This window comes from Seriola dumerili, unplaced genomic scaffold (genome assembly GCF_002260705.1).
Source record: "Seriola dumerili isolate Sdu_G_001 unplaced genomic scaffold, Sdu_1.0 BDQW01000110.1, whole genome shotgun sequence".
NCBI classification, from domain to species: Eukaryota; Metazoa; Chordata; class Actinopteri; order Carangiformes; family Carangidae; genus Seriola; species Seriola dumerili.
Window position 1 is genome coordinate 10,088,484 of NW_019174365.1, and position 7,116 is coordinate 10,095,599.

Consider the following 7,116-nt stretch of genomic DNA (forward strand, 5'->3'; position numbering starts at 1 on the left):
GTCTGCACTTTTACCAAACGCTCTAGCTAGCTAACATGCACTGGCTCCCTGCTCCCTGCTCTCGTCACCCCAGTAAAGGCCTTCACCATGCGTTGGCTCCACTCAGCCACAGCTGAGGCCTCCAGTCTTGGCTTTGGCCATTTCAACTTTGTTACAGTTCAACACAGTGACACAATGGGAAGCCAGGCAGCTTTGACAGAGTTCACAGAACTTTATGGAGGAGGATGTAAATTCCTGTGGCAGAGAATCTAGTACAGTACTGAACAGTTAGTAATGGATACGGATATGCCATATGGATGTAAATATCAGCGTACATGTTCTCTAATTAGGGTGCATGGGTGGGATAAATTCTCACTCACCAACACGAAGACCAGGGTTCAATTCCCACTAGCGGTACCTCTGGTTTGCCCGTGCATGCTAAAGATCATAAGTGGTGGGGAACCGGTGAGAGATCACGTCCTTGTTGCTGTTCCATTTCCTGTTTTGACTTGTTATGAAAAGCGATCATATAACTGAAGGAAACAACAACAATCTACACATGTTCTCATACAAGCATGAAAGCACCTTAAAAAATATATGTATGCATGTGTGACCAGAGGAGGAGGCCTCTTACAAATACTCACACACACATAGTTGGCGCTCTGCTGGATGGGTCACTTGTTTTTTGTTTTTTTTTACACTTTACACGATCATATGACTTAATGACAGTTCTCAGGGTAGGAGAGAAAGAGCGGGAGGGAGGGAGCTAAAAAACCTTGCCTCAAGACTGAAGCTGTGATTCTGCGACAGGAAACATTACACAAGGTGTGTCTCACTTTATCACTCATATCTTTGTTTTACACTTCCTTAACTCCCCTCTCTCTATTATCCATTCTCTCTCCCGTGTCATATGTTCTCTCTCTCTCTCTCCTCCTTCCCTTTTCATTTGATCCTCTCTCTTCCCCCTCACAGGCTCAACAGGCTGGGAATACCTCTGAGAGCTGCGACCGGGGTGCAAAGAACACAGCAGGAGTGGTCTTGGCACTTCCCCAGCCACACTCCATTGAAGCCTGAATATATTCCCTTCTGAAGTGTCTCTTAAAACCCCTTCAAACCAAACTTTCATGGTTTCTGAAAGGTGAAAGCGCGGAGAAAACATGTCATCGACGTGAATGAAATACTCCAACGTGTTTTTTTTTAGCATTATTGTCAAAGAAAAAACACAGTACTGCCCGTACGCTCAGAGGTTTTATTGCTATCTGTGTAACTGACATCTGCTGGCTTTATTATGGCAATTACTACAGTTTAACTTTTGCAAGTATCTAAAGTTATTAAAAGACATGTTTGTATAACCAGCTGATGACTATCTTAACCACAAGCAAAAGCTGACTTCAAGACTTCTCATATCCAAAGCACACAAGAGTAGCACTGCATCACCGCCAATTAATGGATCTTGTAGGCTATAACAGACACTTTTAGTACAATATAGATAAATATAAAATGCCTTCAGATATAATACGCCTCTCGTCTCGTCTCCTCTCCTTTCCTCTCCCGGATCTTACCCGAGGTCGCTGCCATCTTGATTTCGCAAATTATGAGAACGCAATCAGTGCAACACGTACAGGTAAACAACACCTATACTCATGCAACTAGTTCCAGAGGGATTTTGAGGCAGTTGAAAATTTTTTTTGAACAAAGCTTATTTGCCTCGTTACTAAAAATGGAAGCTACACACAGATGATCATCGCGCCACTTGATTTTTGTTTCTGTCACTGTGGGTACAAGTGCATCACTGTCTGGTACTGTGTATGTTTCTCTGTGGGTCTCATCACCACCACTGCTGTCTGACCGCAGACAGATGTCAGAATGTGAAAGCTGCAGGGAGGTTTGTGATCTTTATAGAGTAATTAGAGTTGTGAGGGGCCTTTTTAGATAGTAGGAAGTACTTGACGGTGAGTGGAGGTATAAAGTAATTGTTTAAAGATTTTAAGTGTGTGCATTTATTGAGCTGTTTAGTTTGAATGGAAGAAAAATTTTACATTTCTTTCTTTCACTTACTTAGAAATATGGAAATTATTCTAACCGTTTTAAAGGCTGCAGCCATTTTCTTTGGTGCTAACAAGCTTTATCTGAGTTCTAAAAACCCACCAGCATTTTTCTTTAAAAAAAAGCTATCAAACGAGACAGTTAAAATGACTTGGAGTTATCCGATCAATGTTTGCTCAACCGTAACCCTTGTAATTCACTCTCACTGCTAGTTGTCAGTCTCATTTTCTCTAGCAGCAGACAGGGCACCATAATGTGTGCCTGCAGGCTACAATAACTGCTGGGGTCTTTTAAAGAGTACGGTAATACGGGCTGAAGGTTTGTGCCACGGTTTCATGGTGCTCGTTTAAGGCACACCATGTTCAGTCTGTTCTTCCCTGAGCAAATCCATCTGTTACCCGGATTCACTGTAGCATGCTACGCGCCCTGACAAACACTCCTGAAATGTAGTTTCAGGCTAATCATCTCAATGGAAGACAACCCGAGAAAAGCTGTTCTGCCACATCCTGCGGTGGGAGGGGGCTAATGACATGCGATAGGGAATGTATTTAACTACTGAGCCACGTCATTCTCAATACACTCATGATAGAAAGATAGACGGGGAGGGAGCAGGGAATCTGAAAACTAATTAACACTTAAGTGCATGACAAGGCTGTCATGTCTGTTATGTTGAGGAGTTTAAAAATTCAGTTCCGTAGACTTAATTTTCTAATTTGTATTTTCTTTGATTATATGTATTGTATGTGAAGATTGACTTATTTTGATTTATTCGCAACAGAACGATTGTAAACTTGGTTGTGCTTGGAGACAAATCACAAATTTATTTTGTAATTTACAGTAGTTTGATTTATTGTTTTCCCCCTAAGGGGCAAAAAAAACAAAAACAAACCAACAAACCAACAAAAAAAAACAAAAAAAACAGAGAAAGCAATGCTTGTCACAAACATGAGAAGAGAGTGAGACAAAACAGTTTTTTTGGATCTGCAAACATCCGCAGTGGCAAAGCTGCAAAAAGGCCACCGCTGACTGGAACTAATTTTAGGTGATGCCATGCGCACAGGACAACCTGCTGGGCCCAAAATGGGCCTTCGCCATGCCATGACAAACAAGCAAGTGGGCGAAAAGAGAAAGGGAAAATTGATAAATGCAGCAGCCCACGCCAGTTTTCTTTTCCAAGTGAACAATACCATCATTGTTCAGCAGGGGCTCTGGCACGGCTCACACAGTAGCGGTTGATTGTTTTGTAAAATCAACAACTTAGAAAATAGATTTATGAGATTTCTGGCTCCAGTTTCCAATGTGGGTAGCCTACATACATCTTTATAACAATGTCACCTTACCACGCAAGCGGGAAGCACATTATGGTTTATACAGGAAAAATAAAAGTAACGATTATTTGCGCAAAGGTTATATGTTTTGGTTTTTTATATATATGTTTCTCTGAAGCCCTACACTCTCTACAGCCCAGGATGGGCCTTCAGCAGTCTGTGTGTGTACATCTGCATCAAGTCAGTTCCCTTTCTCCTCCAGCTCACCATGAGCTGTTTGGGCAGATGCTAAATGCGAACAGAGTACCCCATCCCGGCTCCCCAGACCCACCCCTCACTCCACATTCAGCACATTGGCCTTTGTCTGCTTTAATTGAGCCCCCCACTCCATTTAATGGCCTGTTTAATACTTATTGAAACAGAGCTAGTGCTGGGGGTTAAATACATCTTAATGCACTGCGTTAATCCTTTCATTAAAAGCAATGTAAGGCCTGGTTGAAAGCTGCAAGATTGCCACCATTAATTAGGGGGTCTCTCTGCCCCATCGTGCTGCTCGGCCAAGCTGTGTGACACCGCTTTAAATGGTGGGAGAGGACTGCAGAAAGAGAGGCCGCCGGCCGTATAAACTGCTAATACAACTGGCAGAAATGGATCAAAAAGGAGCCAGGGTTTTATTTAGCGAAGCATCAAAAGAGACCAAGGTTGTACAAGCTTCAGTGCACTATGTGTTTTTGGATTTAAAAAAAAAAAAGGTGCTGAAAATGTTTTTAAAGGCACCCATTTTTATACCACACTTATTTTCTTCCTGATTTCCATCAGTATTTCGTTCTGTCCTTGATTTAAAATAATAACCTCATCCTTTACTTACATGATTTGATCCTTTCCCGCATTTATTTTTTCAGTTTTTGTCATGAATAAAATCTTTTCACCTTAAAATTCACCTAGTTTGCACTTGTGTTACATTCTCTACCTTGAGACTCATTAATGCAAATGCTAGTCATAGGAATTTACCAGCTAGGATCATTTGTTTGTTTTTCACAGGGTGGAGAGTTGGCACAGCAGCATTTTGATCCCCGCGCTGCTGTTCCTGACTCCTGTACAGAATGGCCCTCTCTCCATTGCGAGGCGGGCAGGGCCTGCGTAGTCTTGTCTGGGCTCCAAGCCATGCTCTACGGGTGAGGGCGTGTGGTCACAACACTCCTACATCCCGCACCACCCACCCCACCCCCACCCCCCACCCCCTCTGCCCCCACCCCATCGCTTTCACCCAAATCCAAACCCGAGCTCCTTCAAGCTCCCATCCTCTTCCCTTCCACTGAGCTCCAGACAGAGACTGAGTCCCCCAGTCTTCCTCCTCTTCTTCTCTTGCTTTTATTTCAGGAGGTGAGAGCTTGCAGGGTCATGCCAGGCGACAAAAAGGGAAGACCTGCTTTAGCCTCAGAGCGTTACTACTACTACTACTACAAAAAAAAAAAAAAAAAGTTTCACATTGTGTCAGATACACCACATGCAGCCTCTTAAGCTCAGCAACTTCTCATCCAGCAGAGATGATGGCACCGACAAAGGAGAAGTCTGAGGCCACTGAGGACAAGTCCTCTCTGAAGTCAGATTAGCAGATTGCAGTCATCTTGAACACTGCTCTACCACCACCCTCCGACAACCAACTACCCCCCCCCCCCCAACCCACGTCCCCCGCCCTGCTGCTGCACCCTGCTTTAATTTCCCGACACTTTGAAAGCTTTTCTCACTGTATATTTTATCACTTTTTCTTAAGACTTGCGCTCAGCTACGCCTCAGCTCCTTTTAAAATACAGAGCCAAAAAAACAAGACAACTCGCTTCTTGGATTCTCTCTCTCTCTCTCTTCTCTCTCCCTCTCTCTCTTCCTCTCCCTCATCCCATTGTGAACAGGCTTATTGGAAAGAGCACACTTAACAGAAGAATTTCACACTGTATTAGAAAAATGCATCTTTTCACACCTGTAAATATCTTGTCTAATCTGCTTGGTAACCAGGCCCTCTGAGGGAGGTCCACATGCTGTACAGAAGAGGGGCCATGGTGGAATTTGCTTCTATTGCCAGGATGAGAAACCAAATGGGATTACAATGTAATGATGTTACACAGTAATCCTGTAAATTATAGAAAAGATCATTTTGGATAAGCACATATTCAAACCGCGTTGCTTTTTCTTTGTCCTCCAATTGTGTGCGCGCGACTGTGTGTTCATTCATCCTTTGCTCAAAAAGAAAAGCTGAATAAATAGCAGCAAACACTGTCTATTAATTCCTAACATGCGGTCGGTTAATATTATGTGATTGAAGTGTGACAAAAAGTTGTGAGGTTTATTTATTTATTAATTTTTTTGTTGCTGTTGTGATGGAGCTGGTAGATCTGTGGGCGTGTAATCGCACGGAGGTAGAGACACTCGGAGAGAGACACACATTACATCTCGACGTGCCAACAAGTTCAGGAGTGAAATCCTGTGGATGCGAGCACATGTAAAGTCATCATAACATTGGAACAAGGTTATCTGAGAAATGGCAGTTTATGTGGCAGTTTATGTTTTACCTTCATGAACAGAAAATATGCTGACTGATTGGGATGATTTTGCACATGCACAAATGTACACATACACACACACACACACACACACACACACACACACGTGCAAATGTGTATATTTGGACACATGCATGCAAACATACCCTGACACACCTCCATTCAAAACACACTCGAGATACCCTTGAAATAAATACAAATATCACACTCCTGCTTTGTTTTTTTGGTTTGTTTTAACAACATCATGATTTTTTTTTTTTTTTCAGGATTGTTAGTGAGGACACACGTCCTGACATGTAGCTATTGATCTTTGGTCCAATCAATCCATCAGTTGACATGCTGTTTATGAACAGGTGTAATTTCAAGTGGACAAGTGTCAGCATGCCCCTTACAGAACCCTCGAGCTCCACTGCTCCCTCTTTGTTACTTCCTATGGCTCTCAGATATCTTTAATTGCCTTTAGACTACACACCCCCCTCCACCCCCACTTCCACAACCTTCCACCTTGCCCCCGGCCAGAGCAGGGCCAGAATGGCAATCGGTGGACCTTGGGAGAGTGGTCTCGTCTGGGGCCCCCTCACTAACACTCAGCCCAATGTGTTAATAGATCCAATGCCATCTTATTTTCGCACTTCTGTGAGACGGCAAGGGGCGGCCAGGCGGGATCGGCAGTCTGCCGCGCTGAAAGAGCTGGAACAAGTGGGGGAGGAGGAGGAGTGGGAGGAGTGGATGCAAGGAGGGGGCAGTGGTGGGTTCACAGCACTCCACTGAGGAGGTCAACAAGAAGGCAGGGGGCACAAGTTCAACTGTGCAACACAGAATGATGGCATCAGGAAGGGAGGGGTACCATATGAATGAATGCAACTGGATGCGGCTGGATGGATGGATGGACTCAGATGCTAAAAACAACAATGTTTATGGTTATGTTTTGTGCTTGAGACTGTCGTCACATGCAAATGCCCTAAGATGACACATTTACGTTCAGGTGACAAAGCCCTAACCAAGCCATGACAACAAAGGTCACCTAACCTTAACAAAGAAGTAATTTTTTTTTTTTTTAAAGTTATATATTTGGGCATTTTTTTGCCTTTATTTAGACAGTATCATGAGAGATAGACAGGAAATTCAGGGGGAGAGAGAGGGGATGACATGCAGCAAAGGGCCGTGGCCAGTGACTGATCAGAAAAGAAGTTGTGTATTTGAAACAGTGGTTTGTAAAGATTTTGGAAGGCACAAGACAAACAATACTATCCCGATGATAGTGC